Consider the following 23,537-nt stretch of genomic DNA (forward strand, 5'->3'; position numbering starts at 1 on the left):
AATTTATAAAATTGATGGCTTCAAATATGATCTCAAATATTATTAAAGAAGTAAAAGAACCCAAATATTTCTCGATAAGCATTGACAACTCCCGACATATCTCATGTTGATTAATTCGCTTTTATACTGAGATATGTAGATGATGATGGCATACAAGTAGAGAGGTTTCTTTGTATTTTACCAAATACTGGCCACAAATCAGAACAATTAGCTGATGCTGTACTTTCAACTTTGAATTGTTATGGATTAGATATCGCAAACTGCCATAGCCAGTCATACGACAATGCCACTAACATGTCTGGTGTATATAGAGGGTTGCAATCAAGAATAAAGAATATAAATCCTTATGCTGTGTATGTGCCTTGCTCTGCACATTCTTTAAATCTGGTTGGAATATGTGCAGCAGAAGGTTGTCAAGAAGCATGTTCATTTTTCTCAACTGTCCAACATCTTTATTCATTTTTTTTCTGCCTATACCTCACCGGTGTGAGATTTTACTATCTAATTTGAAGCCAGGCAGTAAAGTAATAAAAAGACTTCCTGAGACTTGATGGTCATGTCGAGTGGAAGAAGCTTGTCGTAATTTGAGTGAAAACGGGAATGCTATAATTAAAGCCTTAAATACAATAAAGGAAGATGCTACTGAGAAACCTGTTCTATGTAATGTAGCTGCAGGCCTGCAGCGAAAACTCGATCGACTTGAGGCAGCTTTTATGACTTTATTTTGGAGCTCACTCTTGGATCGATTTCATATAACTAGCCAAAACTGCAAAATGTTAATATTGATATACACACAGTTGTAGAACTCTACAACTCACTAATAGGATACATTAACTCTGTACAGGACTTGTCTGATATGTACGAAGAGAAAGCCAAAGAAAAATCTGAACTTGAAGACTAAGAATTTGACACAAGACGAAAAAGAAAGCATAAACTTCAATCTGATGAGACACATGAAGGTGAAGTGGAAATGTGTGGTAGAGATAAATTTAAAGTAGATACCTTTTTAACAATACTAGACCTTGTATGCTCCAAATTAAAATGCAGAAGTAATGTGTATCAAGAAATTTATGGCAGATTTCAGTTTCTCTCTAACATTACCAATACTTCAACAACAGATATAACAGTTCACGCTAAAAAAATTACAACTATGCTACCAAGGAGGTTTAGAAGAATCATTTGTGAATGAGTGTCTACATTTTTGATCGTATTTGGAAGGTGTCAAAATTCCTGAAAATGAAAAGAAGTCAATTTTAAGAGATTGCAGCCTTCTTCAAAATCGAAACATTCATTCAGTATATCTAAATATTGATATTGCCTTCCGAATGTTCGTTTGCACACCTGATACAAACTGTTCAGCGGAATGATCATCTTCGGCATTAAAAAGGGTGAAAAACTATTTGAGGACTAATCTCAGTGAAGCAAAATTAAACTCCCTTTCTCTCCTGACAATTGAAAAGGATCTAGCAACTTCTCTGAATTATACAGAATTAATTAATAAGCTTGCCGCTCAAAGGTGTAGGCGTAAACAAATGAAACTACTTATTACTCACATACTTTTATTTCTTTTATTGTATCTACATAAAATAAAAAAATAAATATTTGATATATACCAGACCCCCGCTTGAATGCGGGGTTTTGGATCCATGTGCGGTCCCGCGCTATAAGCGAAATTGTGCTATACAGACACGCGTTCAAGCTGTACTTGTAATTTTATTTATAATAAAACTTGTAAATGTTCAATTATTTTAATGATATTTAGATTCATTTTAGCTCAAACAGATTTAAAAAAAAAATTAAAATAAGTTCATATGGGGCAATTATTTCCAGGCCTAGGGGCGGCAAAATCATTAATCCACCATTGATTTAACCCCCTCCTGTCAGGGTTCCTTCCCCACTCTGAACTCTAGAGTACAGATGCGGGGACCCGCATGAAAGACCCCCTAAGCTTATTCTTACCAGCTTAGGTTAAAAACTTCCCCAAGGTACAAACTTTGCCTTGGCCTTGAACAGTATGCTGCCACCACCAAGCGTTTTAAACAAAGAACAGGGAAAAAGCCCACTTGGAGAGGTCTTTTCCCCAAATATCCCCCCAAGCCCTACACCCCCTTTCCTGGGGAAGGCTTGATAATAATCCTCACCAATTTGTACAAGTGAACACAGACCCAAACCCTTGGATCTTAAGAACAATGAAAAATCAATCAGGTTCTTAAAAGAAGAATTTTAATTAAAGAAAAGGTAAAAGAATCACCTCTGTAAAATCAGGATGGAAAATACTTTACAGGGTATTCAGTTTCAAAACACAGAGGATCCCCCTCTGGGCAAAACCTTAAAGTTACAGAAAACAGGAATAAACCTCCCTCTTAACACAGGGAAAAAATCACATAAATCAAAAGATAAACTAATCCGCCTTGCCTGGCTTACATATACTGGTTGCAATATTGGAGAATTGGATTAGGATGGGTTGGAGAAGATGGATTTCTGTCTGGCCTCTCTCAGTCCCAAGAAAGAACAAACACGTAAACAAAGAGCACAAACAAAAGCCCCTCCCTCCCCCCCAGATTTGAAAGTATCTTGTTCCCTTATTGGTCTTTTGGGTCAGGTGCCAGCCAGGTTAGATGAGCTTCTTAACTCTTTACAGGTAACAGGATGTTGCCTCTGGCCAGGAGGGATTTTATAGCACTGTGTACAGAAAGGTGGTTACCCTTCAAATTCATATGGGGCTAGGGGCGGCAATTATTTCCGGGCCTAGAGGTGGAAAAATCATTAATCTGCCACTGATTTAACCCCCTCCTGACTTCTCTAGCCAGCCTGTCCCTGAGGAGACTGGTCCATCTTCTGCTGATGTGGAGGCAATCCAAACTATACAGTTCTCCTCTCCCCAAAGAAGATAGACCAATGTTCCACAAAACCAAAATCCCCCAACCTACACCACTTACTCATCCAGAAGTTCACTTTCAGAATCTTCTGTCTTCCTTCACTTGTGAGACAGGAAGGCTCTCAGAGAAGATTGCCTGCACCTTTTTCTTCAGCACACTTTTGAATTCCCTGAAGTCATCTATTATCTGTAAGATATCCCATGACGCAGCATCACTCGTGCCAATATGAACCATCAACAATGGATCCTTGCCCACTGACTTCAGAAGCCCATCCAGTTTTACAGTGACATCTCGTGTCCACCTGTTGTCCATCCTGTTGTCCACTGTCCCTCACAAAATGTTCTGTCATTTCTTCTGAGTATTGAATCTTCAACAAGGATTGTTGGAGAATTCTTTGTGGGTAAGTTTGATATTCTTACAAATTGGGAAGAGCTTTGACATCCACACGTGATTCACACCTCATTTTTATTTAATGATTGTATTACAAAAGTGTTAAAAGGATCAGGACCCTATTGTGCTAGACTCTGTAAAAACATATGTGAAGACAAGATCCTTGCTCTGAAGACCTTAAAATGTCAAAAAACTTTACATTTAAAGATAGTCAACGTGAAGGGAATAATTAAGCTGTCTACCACGATTGTCTCTAAGAATCAGTTAATATTTAAAAATATGTAACACCCAGGTGTAGTGAATATGGCTGAATATTGGCAATTCAGCACATTGTTTTTGACCCCTTCCTCCGATCATTCTAAAATACGAATTCCAGCCTCTACTTTTAACAGCTTGCTGCCTATTTCTTTAGAAATAAATGTTTCATTAAAATGAAGGTTAGTATCATGGGCTTCTAATGGAGTTACATTGCTAATCACAACAGTAAGACTAATTTTAACCATCAATCGAAGAAACAAAAGGAACGAACTTTCATGAAAGACACCAAAGAAAGAGAAACATCAATAAAAAGCAAATGGTGTTTTGCATATCCCCTTACACAAAGTTATTTCCTGTTTATAGACTCAGGGAGTGGGCCTCTTTCTAAGCCACAGGTTGAGCACAAAGGGATCATTTGCCAACATGGAAGTGAAATAAAATCTCACACATCCCGAGTGGTATCCCACTGCTCAACTGCAGCAATCAAATATGCATGAAGCTCTGTGCTCTTTCAAAATGTCAACAAGTTTAGTACCAGCAGATTAGAAGAATCAATAGTTTTATCTTTCACATTATACTGTTCTCTTTAAAATTCAAACAAACAATGTTAGCAAACAACTAGAAAAACAAAATGAACTACCTGCCTCATAGACAACTAGTGCCTCCCGATAATGTGGGGGGCATGATCTAAAGGGGAGGACACATGATCACCCCATGTGTCTCCTCTCCTCAGTGAGCCCCCTGCCCTGTAACCAGCCTGGAGCGGCCATGCACTCCCTTTCCCACCAGAATTACCTGTGGGGTGGGTGGCTCTGTCCTTCTCCCACTGCGCTTCCACCCCCAGCACGTTTGAACCCTGTTCTTGACAGGCGGGCCTCAGCGGGAGGGAGCCACTTCACATGCCAGATGAAGCTGGCTGCTCCGGGTCGCTGCTCTGTGCAGTGTAGCAGCTGCCTGAGAGAAAGCCCACTGGGCCTGGCTGCTGGGGACAAGGGTCAAGCAAATTGGAAATGTGCTGGGGAGCAGTGGGGATTCTGGCTCGCTCTGCCCCTCATCTGGGCTCTCACAGGCAGCTACCACTCTGCACAAAGCAGTGACCTGGAGTGGCCAGCATGAGAAGTAGCTGGTCCCATACTCTCCGCTCCCCACCCGGGCCTGGCTGCTAGGGGAGGGGCTGAGCATGCTGGTGGGCAGGCATGGTGTGAGAAGGACAGAGCCCCTCTCCCTCCCCACCTAGCAAGCCAAGAAGAAATCTGGGAGGGGAACACTTGACCCAACATGCTTCCCCTACGTATTACCTATGATCTGCCTTAGGCCAAAAACATATAAGGCTTGAAACAGCAAATGCTGTCACATGAACAATTTTTACTCCTCTGAACAGTCCCATTGAAGTCAGTGGACCTATTTGTACAAGTAAAGGCATTACTATTCTATGAAATATCTAAGCAGGATAAGCCCAAGTGGCTTTCTGATCCCCTAATGCCAATATGGAAAGGAGCTTGTTAAAATGAAGCCTACACTTTATTAGTATCCAAGCAAATGGGTTTAATTACAGCATATACAAAAACTTAAATATAAGACTGAAACTTTACTTCCCTTTTATATTTCTGTTTTTGGGACTGTAGTAGTTTGTGTTCAAAACTTTATGAAATAAAATCTGAATATCTTAGAAGGTTTTCCAAGTGGACTAATTTGAATCAAACCATTTCATGTGGTCAAAAATCAAGTTTAAAAAAAAAAACCAAAAATCAAACCCACAACCAACCAAACGAAATTCAGCCATATAAATGTAATAAATTCATCTTTCTATAGCAAAGAAAAAAAAACATTTTAGGGATATAGAAAACAGTCATGTTTGTAAAGTGTCTTCTGTTTAAATGGTGAAGTTTAATAAGTTACAATTACAGACAATTTACTTCCTCTTCCTACATGGCTCATAAACTTACAAAAGGGGATTCTGAATTTAGTACATGACTGAGCATTATAGGTTTATTTTGTTTTTCCCTTCAGGGAAAAGTGTCACAATCAAAGCGAGGCGTGAATACAGGGAGAAACATTGGGGTTGGCATAAAATGTCAAGGGATTTAATTTAACACAGTATGGGTAAATTCAGCCCTTATTTACATGAATGTAATTCCACTTGACGCCAATCAGTAGACACATAGCCAGTGGCAGAATCTGATACAATATATTGTTCTTTTGTTCCTAAACAATAACAATATAGAGGCCCAAATTTACAAAGGTACTTAGGCACCAAACTCCCATTTATTTCAGTGGGAGTTTGGTGCCTAAGTACCTTTATGAATCTGGGCCATAACATTTTCATATCTGCATACTCAACTCCCACTGACTTTAATGAGAGATTAATTTGGGCATCTGACAGCAGAATTTGGTCCTATGGCAATAGGCAACCTGATTGTTACACTCAGTGAGAGTTCATAGACCACTGTACCTTTCTTAGTAGAATTCACACACATGCAAAGTAACCACAAAGCCAGCTTAATTGGTTGGGCTTCACCTTCACAGAGCTTCAAAATTTCTTCTTTCTACATCTGAGGAATCTGCTGGTCAAAGGGCAATTTGTAGAAACAATGTAGGGACTGCTCTGCCACTCAGTTTTCCTCGTCATGATTCCCAGAGCAGAGGTGTGGCAGGGACATCCCTACGTGAGCTGGGCAAATAGCTATATTTTTGCTTCACCGATTGTTTTTCTGAACTAATACAAACACAAAAACAAACAAACCACCCTTCTGATCAAACTGAAATATTTCAGAAATTTTGGCTTATCAAAGTAGTCAGGAAATTTTTTTTTCAGAATGCTTGAGACTTAATTCGACCTGAAATAAAATATTGTGGTTTGGGTATTTTTAATGAAAGCAAAGGAAATGAAGGGCTAGATTCACAAAACACAGCCAAAGGAGGATGGTGGTGGTACCACTCTCACTTGGACCCACTAACCTAGTGGTTAGAGAACTCATCTGTGATGTGGGAGACCCAGATTTGAATCCCCACTCTAGAGCAGGGATTTGTGCTTAGGCCTCACCCCACCCATGTGAGTACCCTTACCACCAAGCTATAGGGTATTCTGGGTTGGATCTCTCCCATTGAAGCTGGTCCTCTTTGTATAAATAATTAAATATTCACTGGAGCAGGTTGTCTCCCCTTCCCGCCCCTGCCACTAGGTGAGTGCCCTAACCACTGGGCTATGAAGTCATCCTTGCTCTCTTTATGCCAATCGTATTTTTAAGACAATATGAGTTAACCTTAAAGAAAAAAGTTAGGAAAAAAAATGTTTCCCCAAAGGAAAAATGTGGACAAAAGAAAGCCTGGTAATGGAACACTACAACAGAACTGGCAGCCTGTCCATCATAACTGGCATGAAGGGTCTAGTTAAACTTGTCATACTTTCTAACTAAAAAATAATGCCACTAGAAAAATCAGTGAAGCAATGCAATGAAAAATTCTACCATTTTATTGACTTATTCTAAGATTTTCCAGACTGCCCATTTTGTAATTACCATTAAACATGTATATTTCTATTGCTGTTGGCCTGCCTTTTCTGATGAGCTGTAAAACCAGGGTGGCAGGAGTGACATCTGCTAACACTTTTCCCAGATCAAAGTCTCTTGTTTGTAAGATTTGAGTTCAGCATTTGCACACACACGGAAAGATGATCTCTGAAATCCTGATTCAACCAAATCAAGAAACACATCTACAAGGAAAACAGGGCTAAATCTGCTTCACTGAAACAAAGAGGAAAATCCATTTAAGTCAGAATTACACAAATATAAATGAGAGCCAGAAGTTGGGGCATTAGGAAAAAAGATATTTCAGAAAGAAGGGAAAGAGATAAGCAACAGTTGCAGAGAAAGTGAAATCTATTAAGCAAAAGACAATTAAAGAGATGCAACAAGGTGGGAAAAACCGGTGCAGAAGCTACCAAAACTTTGTTATCAAAAAAATAGAGCGTCTTCATTTTAACATCCACATTCAGTGTAAATCACCTACCTAAAGGCTATTTCTGCGTCCAGGACATTTAGTAGAAAGACAAAGTGAGGTCTCAAAATGGTCATAGTGGTTCTTGCCTCACACAGAGTTCAGAGGTAGTTTTCATTGGCCAGATACAGCAGCAATAGTGTAGTACCTTGGAGGATGATCAAGGCTGGAAGCTGTTTCATTAACAGGTTACTTCTAAGCAAACGAAAAAACCTACAGACAGGCACATATGGTACCTCCAGTATGAAACAATGAGGGCCTGTTTAAAAATGTTCAGAAACTGCAGATATATTTTCACAACAAGTGGAACAAAATCACTAGGCTTGAATGCAGGAAGTTCTCTCGGTGAAGTCATTTAAGGGTTAACATATTTTTAAAATAAAATTTGTTAGTCCCAAAATCTGTTTTACTATTATTATTATTACAAATATAATAAAAAGGTAGCCCAGGTGCAAAATTCAAACTAGGAACGGAAAGATTTATTTGTATAAGGTATTGGCTACTGCAAAGAGGCAGGAAGACAGATTAGATGGACCCTCAAACTGTATGACATGTAAATTTAAAATACAGTCAAATGCCTTGGGTATTTTCCCCATTCACTGTAATGGTGATTCAGTTTTGGCTGACTTTGTGAACCCCTGATGCTTTTGGGGTGATTACAAACATGCTCTGTAATTTTATGCCTTCTGTCTTCCTGAACCCAAGGAATTTTCAGAGATCTAAATCCTCCCTTCCTATGGGGAGGAGGGGGAACGGGGATGGGGACTTCTGATATTCAGCAAAATCAAACTATAGAGTTTGCTTCCAGCTAAAGTGAAGGATTGGAGGTCCCAAGGATCAAACAGAAGGAAAGGATGGCACACCTTGGGGACTATGCAAACCCCATGGAAACCAGAACATATGGAGGTAGCCTTCTTCACAATGTGCCTCAAGCTTCCAGGAATCCTGGCTCATTCAGCACCTTTGTGGCTACTACTGGAAACATCAGTGTGAACTGTAATAGTCCCATTGAAGCCCATTCCCTCATTCTTGCCTAGCTAGACCCAGTAACTCTTCCATAAAACCCTTATCTCCTTTGTTAATAAAAGGTGACCTGGAACTGGTTTTCCAGAATGGACTGCAGAATTTTGAGCTCCTAGACCTAGACAAAGGTGTGAGAAACATCTCTTCATTTCTGTAAGAACCTCTGATGTGTAGGTTTCAGAGTAGCAGCCGTGTTAGTCTGTATTCGCAAAAAGAAAAGGAGTACTAGTGGCACCTTAGAGACTAACCAATTTATTTGAGCATAAGCTTTCATGAGCTACAGCTCACTTAAAGCTTATGCTCAAATAAATTGGTTAGTCTCTAAGGTGCCACTAGTACTCCTTTCCTGATGTGTAGGGAGCATGTGATGATCCTTAACCCAACTATCCTTAACCTGAAAACACTGATTTGAGGAACAGGCAAAGGGATTCTTATTGTAATTGTACTGGTTAACCCATCTTAGTATTTCTTATAGTCCTACATTTGTTTACTTATTCCTCCATCAACAAAGCAGAACTATTAATATTCAAACACAGAAAAGCTTAAATGAAAGTCAAATTGTGCACTGTTAAAACTGGTTAAAAATGACAGAGAAGTAAGTACAGTCAGACACACTAACAACTATGTATTAATTATCTCCATAGGTTTTGGTAGCACTTAATCTTTTTGACATTATTTAAATTAGAGAGCAATGTGTTGAATTACTGTGCCTTCAGGAGGAAGGATCTCTCTACAGAGGAGGGTGCCCTGCAGCACAAATAGCAAGACAGCAGGCTACAGGTTTGATTTAATCTTACTTTTGAATATTGCATGTTGCCAGTATTGAACCGCAGTTGCCACCATTAGCCATGATACTACTGTTTCAGCATTCCATGGGTCACATTCTCTGCTGCCATAATGCCATTCAAGTCAATGGAGAGAACTGGCCCAATAGCTGTGCGCAATGTGCCAGTAGGATGTCTAGTCATCAGACAAGATTCAGAGTGATTGGTATAAAGCCCACCAGGGAAAGAGTGGGGCCACAACATTCCTTACTCCTGGAGCCCAAAGGGGGGCAGCACAATCCACAAAATGCATGGCACTCGAACAGGAAGGGGAATGGCCACCGCTGTTGGAAGATACACTGACAGCACACATAATTTCAGCAGCCTCAGTGAGTCAGGCTTCTACAAACCACTGACAGATCCAAAACTGCTCCCTCCCACCAGAGGGAAGGTAGAAGTATGCTACATCACTCTGTGCTAATTCCACTGATTCCATCCCATCCCATCTAGCTCACATGAAGAATAATTTCAACCCAAAGATTTACACTTTTCTTGGTGTTTTGTTTTGTGTTTCTTGGGGGTTGGCGGAGGGTATTAGGAGGTAATATTTTATTTTTTCTAGTGGAAGGAAGGGATCTGCTCTTGGCTTACAGTTGGGATTAGAAAGCTAGATGTTTTGAGGCCTTTCACACTGAGTACATTCAAGCTTCTATTGACACCACTGGGGGTCAAGAGTATTCAACGCCTCCAGGGCTCAACAACTGGGACCTTCACTGGAGCTTAGGGTAGTTTTTCCTCTCATGTTTACTGAAAAATACATTAAAAGAGCAAATGCTCAAGAAGATGCATTAGTTTTGCTTTGGAGAAAAAACATTTCCTCCCTGTGGAGTTCTTGGAACAAAAGGTTCAAATTCCCTTGCATCTCACAGTATACCACTTTAATTTTTCTAAAAGTTAATGGCAAAGATACTATTTCTATAAAGTACATAGTATCCTCAACAAGACTTCTGTAGATTGGCAGGGCTAACTCCCTCTTGTGTTGGCTGAGTCCAAAAAGCAAAACATTTCATGTGGATTCCACTGATGTTTCTTGGAACAGCTGTTTCTGGAAAAAAAAAAAGACAGAAATTGATGAAAGTATGTCAACTTTTTTGTGTGCGTCATAAAATTCCTTTGAGGCAAAGCAAAACAGATCAATTCTCCAAGGGCTTTTTGCACTTGCAGAACCTGAAATTTCATCTTGGCAAAATTATTTTACGATTACGCAACAAAAACAACACATACTTTGAATTTTGAGAACATAAGAAAATAGGACAACACTCAAAAAGTCTAAATGACAGTTTTGGATTCCTATACACCTACACGCACACACTCTGAACTAACATTTTGCTAGAGTATGAATATTTAAATATATCTTTACAGAAAAGAGATAGGTAGGTGCCTGTACTCAGTGGTATTGGCATTGGTTAAGACTGAGGGTCCAACTAGCAGGTGTTTTCAGTTTCAGAAAGGGCTATGTTCGTTAATGCTTTATTAAATTGGACATAGATTCATAGAGCATTTGTGTCCTCAGACCTGCTCAGCTAATAGAAATCTGAATTGCTCAGAGGATTTTCATTGTTCTAACATGTTATGAAGGAGCTCTTGATAAAATGTTAGCATGTCATTTGCTATGATGGAAAATGGAAATGTGTTTACTTCACCCACCAAGCTCAGGATAAATGCAGAAATTGATCTTCATTACATAAGGGTCAAGTCTCATTACTAGGGAGACATCCTGCAGGACTTCTGGCCATTGGGCCAAATAGCACTTCCTCTTCTCCCCATCGGCATTTAAGGCCAGGTACACAGGTACACCTGAATGACAAAGCAGGTGTTGGATGTGCAGAGCCCAGGCAAGGGGGGGGGAGGGAGGCAGCTTGGCTGGCACGTAGCTGTGCTTCACTGGATGCCATCTTCAGCAGCACAAATGAGTGCTTTGATGGCAGGACTGAAGCAGAATGAGGGGATTTGGGGGGGGGGGGGTGGCTGATGGAGCATGACTATGCAGATCCACCAGGAACCCCTGATCTTTTATATGGTGACGATGTTATAGCTATGAAAGAGGGTATCTGTAGAATAACCCTACATAAGCCCTTTTATGCTGGTTTGGCACATGGGAGAGGACTTGGGTCCTATTCATTTGTTTCCCCGAGTGCTGCGGTACACCTAACACTACCATTTAGTTGGAGAAATATCCCCTCTAGAAACCAGGTTGTCCTTTTTACACATGCCTATTCACTGCTTATTTGAAATGTTACGAAGTCTGAATACATATTCTTTGGTCTGAATCCACCTCCCATCCCAAATCACACCCAAGTAGCTGAACTTAGTGCAGAGCATCCAAGGGCAAGAAATCCTATTCTCACATCTGCAGAGCTTCTTCACAAGTACTACTACAGCCTCAAGGCTGCATTGCCTTTTGCTGGAGAACCGCTGCTGGGGAAGTGCTGCTCACCTTGCAGATTCAGGTCTTCACTTAAGTTGCTAGGACCCAAGGTCTCAGTTCTGCTTTCATTGAATCAAAGGGACACAGGTTGGATTCCAAATGCAGTTCAGATAGCTCACAAAAGTAGTCCAACTGAGCCTATCTACAGTACTTACAAGGGTCCCATCACAAGACTATCTGAGTGCCTCACAATCATTAATGTATTTATTCTCACACATGCCTGTGAGGTAGGACACGGCTATTATCCTAATTTTACAGCTGGGAAACTCAGGCACAGAGAGAGAATGCAACTTGTTCTGGATTACACAAGATGTTTGTGGTAGAACAGGAATTGAACCTGAGGGTGCCACAGTCCAGCCTAGTACTCTAACCACTGCCCCATCCTTCCTCTAAGGTGCTTCCTCTTAGGTAAAACCTAATCCGATAAGGTGCTGAACATCCCCAACACCCAGTTATGTCACTTGGAGTAGAGGGTGTGATGCTGGCAGACCAGATGTCAGTTCTTCTCAAGGCTGTAGGCATCAGCTGAGCACTGACAAAGTCATACCTGGAAGCCAGATCTGCTCACATACATCTTAATAGTGTTCAAGATAGGCATTAGACTTATAAGAATGTGTCTTGTGTTTAGACTCTGTGGAATGCTTGGATGTTGCTGCATGTATTTATTTCACGTGTAATGTCTGTATTCCATGATATATAAAAGTTTTGCTTTATGACTGTAAAAATGCTTGCTCTGAATCTGTGAACCCGGTCAGGAGGAATGGTCCACGGCCCATCAAGAAGGACTATTAAAACTAAGTGGGCAATTGTGGAACATTGTGATACAAAGCCTAATTAATACAGTTAGATACAAAGTTGGTTAATAGACCAGAAAGCCTGTCCCATCAGCTTGAATGCTAGAAGAAGGGGATAAAACAGGGACACAAGAAAATTCTCTCTTTGCTGTTTGAATTCTCACAGAAGCAGAGATCCCCCAGGGTCAACCTGGGTTAGCCCTAAAAGACATTCAGGGCTGAGCGATTACCTCAGCTACGTCATCTTTCAAAATCATGTTTGCCTACTTTAACGTATAAATAACTCTCTAACTTCTTTTTCCTAGTTAATAAATCTTCAGTTAACTATAGGGTTGGCTACAAGCATTGTCTTTCATGTGAGATCTGAGGTACAAACTGACCTGGGGTAACTGACTGGTCTCTTGGGACCGGGGCCAACTCTAAGGGTTTTGCTGTCCCAAGCTCCAAAAGCGCGACTGCCCAAGCCAAAAAAAAAAAAAAAAGGATGGCTGGAATGCTGCCCCTGGAATTGTGCCACCCCAAGCACGTGCTTGCTTTGCTAGTGCCTAGAGCCGGTCCTGCTTGGGACTGGAAGAAACCTGAATCTTTGGTGAATAGCAACCCACTATCACTAAGTCCAGCTTGCCTGTGTGGCAACGTAGACTGGAGTGCCCAAGGGAACGGTGTGTGATTCCACGCTAACACTGTTACAGTGATCCAGGCGTTCACATTTATGACTGGGTTGGTGGAATCTACTTCTAGAAATATCCCCCGTGTGAGCTGTCTGCTCCGAGGTTGGCACTGGAGGTCGTGAACTACTCCAGACAGCATGACAGGGGGCATTCAGCATGCTCAAGCAGTGCTCAGCACCTTGCAAGAGTGGGCCCCATTGATATTAGCAAGACTGCTCACCTGGGTAAAACCAGTGGAGGTGGGTAAAAGTTACAGGAGTAGGCCCGAGGATGGCCTGTGTTTATTGTAAATTGCAGTAGGGCACAATCTTTTCAGACTTTTACCAGAAGAGAATGAAATCAAATTTCTTCTTTACTGCATGGTGTTTTTTTAGTTAACTGAGTAGCACAGTACAGCAGCAGCTCAACTGAACTTTCCCTGGCAGCATAGGCTCGGGAAATAGGAGTGTGGGGGTGCTGCAGCACCCCCCGGCTTTATGCAGGGCTGCTGGCCCCGTACGGGGGGCTCCACTTCCCAACTTGGGTCCCGGGGGCCAGCCTCCCTGCCCTGCTCCCGTGCATAAAACCTGGGGGTGGTTCCCACACCTATGCCCTGCTCCCGGCCCTCTGCTCACACTCCACTCCCCAACCCCTCACCTGGGTCTCGGCTCTTAGCCACTGGCCCCTTGCCTGGCCCCACCCCACGCTCCCAGGCCTCCACTCCCGGGGCCCCGTACCCAGCCCCCAACTCCCAGGCGTCCACTCCTGGGGCCTCTGCCTTCCCCCAGCTGTGGCCTCAGCCCCCTTACACCCGTCCACATCCCCGCCCTCCCAGAGACACAGCCCTGCTCCCAGCCTCAGTGGCGAGGGGTGGGAGGGGGCATGGAGAGCGATAAGGGGGCTGGCTTTCAGCACCCCTGCTACTAAAAATGTTCCAGCACCACTGCCTGGCAGAGGCTTTTCTCTAACTGTGTAATGGAAAACTTTCCTGCCTCTTCCTCTGCGTACTGTTAGAGAAAGGATTTGGACTAGATGGACCACAGTTCTGATCCCGTGTGTTCCTAAATGTTGGAGAGATGCTATGACTGCTCCTCCATATGATCCTGAGAGCTGAAATGCAGTAGTTATATATAATCTTACCTCGTAATCATTAAAACAAAGAACAATTATTATTCTAATATAGCATATTTTGGAACTGTATATAGCAAGGATAATTTTCAGTTCTGCATTTCCATCAGTAGGTGGTCCTAGAAAATTCTGCTTTCATGACTTTTTATTTCCCCAACTAGGGGGAAGAAGAACCTCAAACACCTTTCACTCTGAAATAACTCCAGACATGGCTGAACTAATATTTTGTTAAACTTCACAAACTCATTCACTTCTGAGAACATATCCAGCATGAGAAAAGGCCTGTCTGCCCCGAGAGATTTTTTCTTTATAATAATATTATCTTCTACCTCAACCTTAAAATTATTTTAGTTTGGCATTGGATGTTAAAAGCTCTCTCTGACTGTCACCTTTTACAGGTTCTTTGCACCTTTGGTGGAAGGCTAAAAATAAACCTGCCAGTTGAACTTGTTGCTGTTTCATGTACTTGAGATAATTGAGACTGATCAATTTTTTTCAGCTTCCTGACTTAAAGATCTAAAATAAACTTTTTCAAAAGTGCCGTATCCTTCCTCTCCAGCTCAGATTATATATCAGATACAGTTTTCCTTTGATATCTCTTTGCAAGTTGCAGGCACAGATTCGAGTGTAAACAATTCCAAAATATACTGCAGGGACACACATTTCATGTCAGTCAGAGAGGTGAAAAAAACAACTTCAATGGAATAAACATCATGGCCTCTGTGTTAGAAATACAAGCAATACTTATAGAAAAAACATTAGAAAGTTGACTGCTTATTATAATCATGCATATGAGAATTTGTGCCAATTAGTATTCTTATAGGTGTAGTATGTGAAAGCGCGCTCAGCTGGGAATAAGGATTTTCTCAGGGAGAAGAATGCCACCTTTTGATTCACTGCCTGAGCATCTGTGTCAGTTGTAGAAGCTCCTCATTCAAGTGCTGATCTAATCCTGCTATGTTTAATTTATAATATTTCAGTGGTTAACAGAATAAGGTTGATTCTTTTGGAGGAGAAAAAGAGCAGCAGGAAATAAAATAGAAAAACCTGTTCATACAATAGTGAGACTAAAAAAAAAAAAATCACAAAATCTGGAAATTCAAATAAGTGAAAATGCCAAAAATAATATTAACATGACCTTGTCATAGATAGCATTGCATTTTCCTGTTTGTCCCCACCCGCCAGCCCCTGCTTAAATGTGTAATAGGAAGCTAGATCTTCATGGCTTTGTCCCCTAATGGGGGCAACAAACCCTTCCGAGGAAATGATTATTAACATTTCAAATTTTGCACACTCTGACTTCAGGAATCACAGAATGAAAGATTAAGGGCATGATTCCGATCTCACCAATACGGATTTTACACTTACATAACTACACTGACAGCCATAGAGTATTTCTGATTTGGGAGATTAATATTTTTAGAGTTTTACTGTTTGGTTGTTTTTTAATGGCCTATTTAGGATGCTTGCCTACTGTTTGGTGTGTGGTTTTTTGTTTTTTTTTACACACACACACACACACACACACACACACACACACACACAGAGTTGTAATTGTTGCATGGTTAATATTTTTAATTTTAGATGTAGAAATGATACATGCATACAAATTGGATAATTACATTTAGCAAATCAGAACCTTTTAATACCTTACCTGACCCATCTTGCATAAAACATATTTTAGTTATGTCATATTTATATCATAACATTTTTATGAAGAGCATGGGGTGCAGCATCACATAGGTTTGTGTTAGTGACAGGAGAATCAGATCCTTATGAGTCTGTACCAACGTTCACAAAGTAAGAAACTGCTAGAGTTGCTGGGCCTGCTCTCAGCTGTACAAAAGCAATGAGCCCAAACATTTGCTCACAGACAGGAAAATAGAAATGGAGTTCATAAGACCTATTAGACAGTAGCATAAATAGAGGGAAATGGGGAGACTGTGGTGCTGGTCGGGAAAACTTCCTGGAACCTTAAAAATGTTTAGATTTGGACTTAGTTTTGGGAACAGTTTCAGTCCAGTTCTTCCTTTTTCCAGATGAATGCTTATCCCTAATTAAGTGCTTTGCTAGGTCAGGGTCCTAGGCATGTTCTTACTCGTAAGGGGACTACTTGTATGCTTGAAGTTATGCATGTACTTAAGTGCTTTGCCGGACTGGGGCCTATGTTATTCATCAGGAGGCTCTCTTTCATGGCACCACATCACTGAGCAGAGCATCAAAAGCAGCAGCCACCAGGTAGCTCTTTGCTTGGATTTCAGCAATGAATCAGAACAACCTGCAGCGTCTGCAGAGCAGGTGCAGTAAAATGGCCACCTCTCACTTCTGAGGTTTTCCTTGTCCATTATGTAGGGCATGGGAAGCAAGACAGGTGGGGATATGGAGTTTGTTTTACTTGTGTGTCCCAACCTGACAAGGGCACACAAGTAGCACTGTGGTGCCGGAGATAGAGGGTTGCTTTGCTTTCATCAGAGTCAGGCTTTGAGGATGGCATACTCTTACCCCATTTTGGGGGACACTAAAGTATCAAGGCTAGTTTCATGTTTTTAACAAAAGAAGTTTCCAGCCCTATTCGTTATAGGCTAGCAAGTGATATAGGGTTGAACTTTGACTATCCCCCCATTTGAAAGGATACAAGTAAGTGATCCCCCCCCCCCTTAATATTAGGGGAAACCTCTGTAAAATCCATACTGTGGATCCCTCCATATTAGGGGGCGAGACCAGTTGCATGGATGGGTAACTGCCTAGACTATTAGTAATGGTGTTAGGGCTGGCACCAGTTTCCTTCTACACCTGCAACTGGAACACCCCCTTTGCTGAATAAAAGACACTCCAGCTCCTGATCACAAGGAAGAGATCCTTAAAAGACCATAAGGAACAACATGGAGTATTGTATAAAATGAGGGAACACAGCAAAGTAAAGTACATTAGAGAAGACCTTGCAATGGAACTTACTCTTATTCAGTGTTCGGGGTCAGTAAATCAGCATAATATTTATCAAACAACTCCTAGGCTGAGAGATGAGGAAAAAGACTAAGGTTACAATAAATATATCTTCTAAAAGACCCCATTTAAAATGTTTTTGAATGTATGTTTAGATATACTGATAGTTTATAGCAGCTGTGCAGTATCTACGTACTAGATACTGCTGGTTACTTCTAGAACTGAGCAAGGGATAGTGTTGAGCTGCCCAGCCCCAGGACAAATATGGGGAAACATTCTGCTACACTCCATTAAGAAGCGCAGATTGCTCCATCTCCACACCAACCTGGGGAACCGATACCATGTGCATGAGGGAGCAGAGCCGTGACACTTCCTCGTCCGCAATCCCTTAGCACACCGTGTGCTCCCCAAGACTAAAGAGATAGCCCTGCCTGCATTTCCCTTGACTCCAGAGATGGTAGTTTTCCATTTCATGGGCCATGCACGTGGGAGGGATGGGATAATTTATCATGGTGCTCTCCTCCCCAAGGAGGAGAGCACAAAGATAATTTAAGATGCATCCATAAAAGGGCCAGGCAGAATCTGGCCCTAATTTTGAATTAAATTGAGTAATTAAGCACAAGGATATTTAAATAGAAATAAATCCACAAGATAACAGTTGCATGAGGCTAAAAGTACACATTAACACAAATAATATAATTCATTTCCGAGAATAAAATCGGAGTTGTTTTTTGTTACTGCACAAGTGATCAACAGGGAGATTTTCAAAAGATACAAATGTGAGTTGAGTCCCCAGCTCCCACTGAACTAGCTGCCCTTTCGCCCTTTGAAGAGCTCCCCCAAAAACTTACCCATAAAAATAGGAGAATACTACACAATACTAGTTCCATTCCATCTGAGCAGAAGATCTACATGCATGAAGTGGGAGGAAATTTGTGTGCTCCTCCCACTGCCCCGGATAATCCTGTCAAACTCAGATATGTATTGCCAATTATCTATATACATTTATTCCAGTTCGGAGCTCAAGTCCACTCAACTACTACAGTAACTTTGGTTTTTTCACTTATGTTTCAGAAGTCAGTAAAATACACAGCTTAGCTTGTTATGAAGCACTGAGCTATATGAACAAAGATCAGGGCAAAAAGGAAATTGAGTAGCATCTGGGATTTAACTGTGAGTGTATGCTGTTGGCTTTTTCCTTTGTCATTCACTTCTCTTTTCCAGCTTGCTTAGGAAAATTAAGTAGATTTGTGAATCATCAAAAGAGAAAAATCTTCTCAGATTCAACATCAGTGAGCCCAAATCGATATTTATGTACTGGCATTTTTATCAGATTCAGAGTTGTAGTATTTTTTTCAGCTAGTGCAAAAGCATATTACTCTGTCCCTTTCGACACATGGATGCTGCTGCTTCTCCTCAAGTCTTTCCACCACAGTCATAGGTATTCCCAGTGTTTGGTACATGATATGGCCTCGCTTGTAGCCCTGGTGAGCTCTTCCCTGGTGCATAGTTCCTCCAGGAGCTGGCAGACCAACTGATGTTCCATGATTTGTGTTTCATGGCAGTCACATGTGTCTGAGCCCGGTCTACACTACGAGTTTAGGTCAAATTTAGCAGCGTGAGGTCGATTTAACTGTGCACCTGTCCACATGACCAAGCCTGTTTTGTCAACTTAAAGGGCTCTTAAAATCAATTTCTGTACTCCTCCCCGGTGAGGGGAGTAGCATTAAAATAGACCTCGCTGGGTCGAATTTGGGGTAGTGTGGATGCAATTCAACTGTGTTGGCCTCCGGGAGCTATCCCAGAGTGCTCCATTGCGACCGCTCTGGACAGCACTCTCAACTCAGATGCACTGGCCAGGTAGACAGGAAAAGCCCCGGGAACTTTTGAATTTCATTTCCTGTTTGGCCAGTGTGGCGAGCTGATCATCACAGGTGACCATGGAGTCCCAGAATTGCAAAAGAGCTCCAGCATGGACTGAACGGGAGACACTGGATCTGATCGCTGTATGGGGAGAAGAATCCGTGCAGGCAGAACTCTGTTCCAAAAGACGAAATGCCAATATAGTTGCCAAAATCTCCAAAGGCATGATGGACAAAGGCTACAACAGGGACACACAGCAGTGCCGCGTGAAAGTTAAGGAGCTGAGGCAAGCCTACCAAAAAACAAAGGATGCAAACGGTGGCTCTGGGTCAGAGCCCCATACATGTCGCTTCTATGATGAGCTGCCTGCAATTCTAAGGAGCACCCCTACTACTACCCCACTGTTAGTGGACACCTGCAAGGGGGGAGTCTCACTCAACAGGGATGAGGATTTTGTGGATGATGATGAGGAGGAGGATAGCGCACAGCAGGCAAGCAGAGAATCCCTTCTCCCCGGCAGCCAGAAACGGTTCACCACCCTGGAGCCAATACCCTCCCAGGGCGGGCTCCCGGACCATGAAGCCAGAGAAGGCACCTCTGGTGCGTGTACCTTTGTAAATATAATACAGGGTTTAAAAGCGAGCGTGTTTAATGATTAATTTGCCCTGAAGACTTGGGATGCATTCGCAGCCAGAAAAGCTACTGGAAAAGTCTGTTAATGTGTCTGGGGATGGAGCTGGAATCCTCCAGTGACATCTCCAAGAAGCTCTCCTGGAGGTACTCTAAAAGCCTTTGCAGAAGGTTTCTGGGGAGGTCAGCCTTATTCCGTCCTCCATGGTAGGAGGACACTTTTACCACGCCAAGCCAGTAGCAATTAGTCTGGAATCATTGCAGAACAAAGCATTGCAGTGAATTGGTCCGGGCTTTGGTGGCATTCAAGAAACATTCATTCTCTCTCTCTTTGTGTTAGCATCAGGAGAGTGATATCATTCATGGTCACCTGGTTCAAATACGGGAGATTTGTTTAAGGGGACATTCAGAGGTGCCCGTTCCTGCTGGGCTGTTTGCCTTTGGCTGAAAAGAAACCATCCCCACTGTTAGCCACGCAGTGGGGGGAGACCTGTTCATGCTGAGCCGTTTGCGTTTGGCTGACAGGGATCTTCCCTGATACTAGCCATCCGGGGGTGGGGGGGGAGGTGAAGCAATCATCCCAGAGAATGGGGGGGGTTGCTTGTGGTGCACATTCACCCTAAAACTGCAGCCCCTCCTTTTAAATGGCCAACCCAATGGGCTTTGCTTGGTATGGGAAAGGAGGGTGCTGCTGTTTGAAACTGTTCCCACATGTTATGAAGGTTGAAGAATCCAAAGCCCTTTGCCTTACCATGGCTGCCTGCAAGCCGAATTCTGTTGCCCAGCCAAGCATGTGTGATGTCTCACACCAAACTGGCAGGCACTCAGTATAAGAGGCAAAATGCGACCTTGTACCAAAAGCATATGTGCTATGTAATGTGAATCACTTGATTCACTGTGAAATAGTCTTCCCCTTTGTTCTCTAAAATGTATCTTTTTAAATACTACTCTCCCTTATTTTCCTCCCGCAGTTGCAAATGTCTCTACGCTTTTCCTATCATCTCCATCCCAGAGGCGAGCGCAGATTAGAAGGTGGAAAAAAAAACCCACACTTGTGACGAAATGTTCTCAGAGCTCATGCAGTCCTCCCACACTGAAAGAGCTCAGCAGAATGCGTGGAGGGAAACAATGGCAGAGACCAGCGTTAAATGAACATGAGGAGGAGGAAGGAACGCAATGAGAGGAGGGAGGAGTGTGATGAAAAGAGGCAGGATGCAATGCAGAGTCTAATGGAGGAGCAAACTGACATGCTCAGGCGTCTGGTGGAGCTGCAGGAAAGGCAGCAGGAGCACAGACCATCACTGCAGTCCCTGTATAACCTCCTGCCCTCCTCCCCAAGTTCCATATCATCCTCACCCAGATGCCCAAGAACACGGGAGGGAGGCTATGGACACGCAGCCGCTCCACCTCAGAGGATTGCCCAAGCAACAGAAGGCTGGCATTCATTAAGTTTTGAACTGTAGTGTGGCCTTGTCCTTCCCTCCTCCCCTCATCCACCACCCCACCTGGTGCTTCCCTCCTCACCCACCCCTCCTGGGCTACTTTGCAAGTTTTCCCCCTATTTGTCTGATGAATGAATAAATAATGCATGATTTTGAAACAATAATGACTTTATTGCCTCTGAAAGCGGTGATCGAAGCGGGGAGGTCGTTTGGCTTACAGGGAAGTAGAGTCAACCAAGGGGGTGGGTTTTCATCAAGGAGAAATGAACAGAACTGTCATACCTTAGCCTGGCCAGTCATGAAACTGGTTTTCAAAGCTTCTCTGATGCACAGGGCGCCCAGCTGTGCTCTTCTAAATCACCCTGGTGTCCAGCTGCATGTAATCGGCTGCCAGACAATTTGCCTCAACCTCCCACTCCGCCATAAACATATCCTCCTTACTCTCACAGATATTGTGGAGCACACAGCAAGCAGCAATAACAAGGGAATATTGGTTTTTCTGAGGTCTAACCTAGTCAGTAAACTGCACCAGCGAGCTTTTAAACGTCCAAATGCACATTCTACCACCATTCTGCACTTGCTCAGCCTATAGCTGAACTGCTTCTTACTACCAGGGTGCTTGTGTATGGCTTCATGAGCCATGGCATTAAGGGGTAGGCTGCGTCCCCAAGGATAACTATAGGCATGTCAACATCCCCAACGGTAATTTTCTGATCTGGGAAGCATGTTCCTTCCTGCAGCTGTTCAAACAAACCAGAGTTCCTGAAGATGCGAGCGTCATGAACCTTTCCCAGCCATCCCACATTGATGTCGGTGAAACATCCCTTGTGATCCAGCAGTGGTTGCAGCACCATTGAAAAGTACCCCTTGTGGTTTATGTACTGGCTGCCAAGGTGGTTCGGTCCCAAGATAGGGATATGGGTTCCGTCTATCGCCCCACCACAGTTAGGGAATCCCATTGCAGCAAAGCCATCCACTATGACCTGTCCTTTTTCCAGAGTCAATACCCTTGATAGCAGCAGCTCAGTGATTGTGTTGGCTACTTGGATCACAGCAGCCCCCACAGTAGATTTACCCACTCCAAATTGATTCCCGACTGACCGGTAGCTGTCTGGCATTGCAAGCTTCCACAGGGCTATCACCACTCGCTTCTCAACTATGAGGGCTGCTCTCATCTTGGTATTCTTGTGCTTCAGGGCAGGGGAAAGCAAGTCACAAAGTTCCATGAAAGTGCCCTTACGCATGCGAAAGTTTTGCAACCACTGGGAATCATCCCAGACCTGCAATACTATGCAGTCCCACCAGTCTGTGCTTGTTTCCTGGGCCCAGAATCGACGTTCCATGGCATGAACCTGCCCCATTACCACCATGATGTCCAAATTGCCAAGGACCGTGCTTTGAGAGAAGTTTGTGTCCATGTCCTCATCACTATCGTGATCGTGCTGTTGTCGCCTCCTCGCCTGCTTTTGCAGGTTCTGCACATACTGCAGGATAATGTGTGAGGTGTTTGCAATGATCACAACAGCAGCGGTGAGCTGAGCGGGCTCCATGCTTGTCGTAGTATAGTGTCTGCAGGAGAGCAGAGTTGCAGCAGAAGCAGTGGAGGACGATGGTTAGCACCGCGCACATTTCCCGAGGAAGAACACATGTACCCAGGAGCACATGACAGACAACATGGAGAAATGCGCTATTGAAACAAGAGCAGCAGAGCAGAGTTGCAGTGGATTACAATGACGGTTAGCAGTCCTACTGCACCGTCTGCTGACAGCAGTATGGCATCTGCATGGAAAAAAGGCGCAAAACGATTGTCTGCTGTTGCTTTCACGGAGGGAGGGGCGACTGATGACATGTACCCAAAACCACCCGCGACAATGTTTTTGCCCCATCAGGCACTGGGCGCTCAACCCAGATTTCCAATGGGCAGCGGAGACTGCGGGAACTGTGGGATAGCTACGCACAGTGCAATGCTCCAAAAGTCGACGCTAGCCACGGTACTTTGGACGCACTCCGCCAACTTAATGCACTTAGTGTGGACATACACAAATCGACTGTATAAAATCGATTTCTAAAAATCGACTTCTATAAGATCAACCTAATTTTGTAGTGTAGACATACCCTGAGTCATTGGAATAAGCTGACTTCTGCATATTGACTTTTGACCTGCCAGCTCTTGTTTGGAGGCTATTTAAACATCTCCAGGCTGACCAATCTGCTCCGGATGAACAAGAAGGCATTTGGCAATATCGATGTGCATTTTGATGTCCTCATGGAGTATTCTGAGCCACATGC

General features: G+C 42.9%; 2 long non-coding RNA genes across 3 annotated transcripts in view; one reads left to right on the forward strand and one right to left on the reverse strand.

Moving 5' to 3' along the window:
- LOC141982520 (uncharacterized) overlaps nt 1-23,537 on the forward strand; it is a 94,620-nt gene that overhangs the window by 9,501 nt on the left and 61,582 nt on the right. The window contains exon 2 of the long non-coding RNA XR_012638108.1: nt 9,263-9,326. This is a non-coding gene — a long non-coding RNA (uncharacterized LOC141982520). The remainder of the gene's footprint in view (nt 1-9,262; nt 9,327-23,537) is intronic.
- The window catches only part of LOC141982519 (uncharacterized), a 68,570-nt gene continuing 55,334 nt past the window's right edge, over nt 10,302-23,537 (reverse strand). Inside the window, exon 3 of one of the 2 annotated variants that reach the window (XR_012638107.1) lies at nt 10,302-10,415. This is a non-coding gene — a long non-coding RNA (uncharacterized LOC141982519). The remainder of the gene's footprint in view (nt 10,416-23,537) is intronic. The other variant, XR_012638106.1, reaches the window with a different exon arrangement.

This window comes from Natator depressus, chromosome 2, assembly GCF_965152275.1.
Source record: "Natator depressus isolate rNatDep1 chromosome 2, rNatDep2.hap1, whole genome shotgun sequence".
Taxonomy (NCBI): Eukaryota; Metazoa; Chordata; order Testudines; family Cheloniidae; genus Natator; species Natator depressus.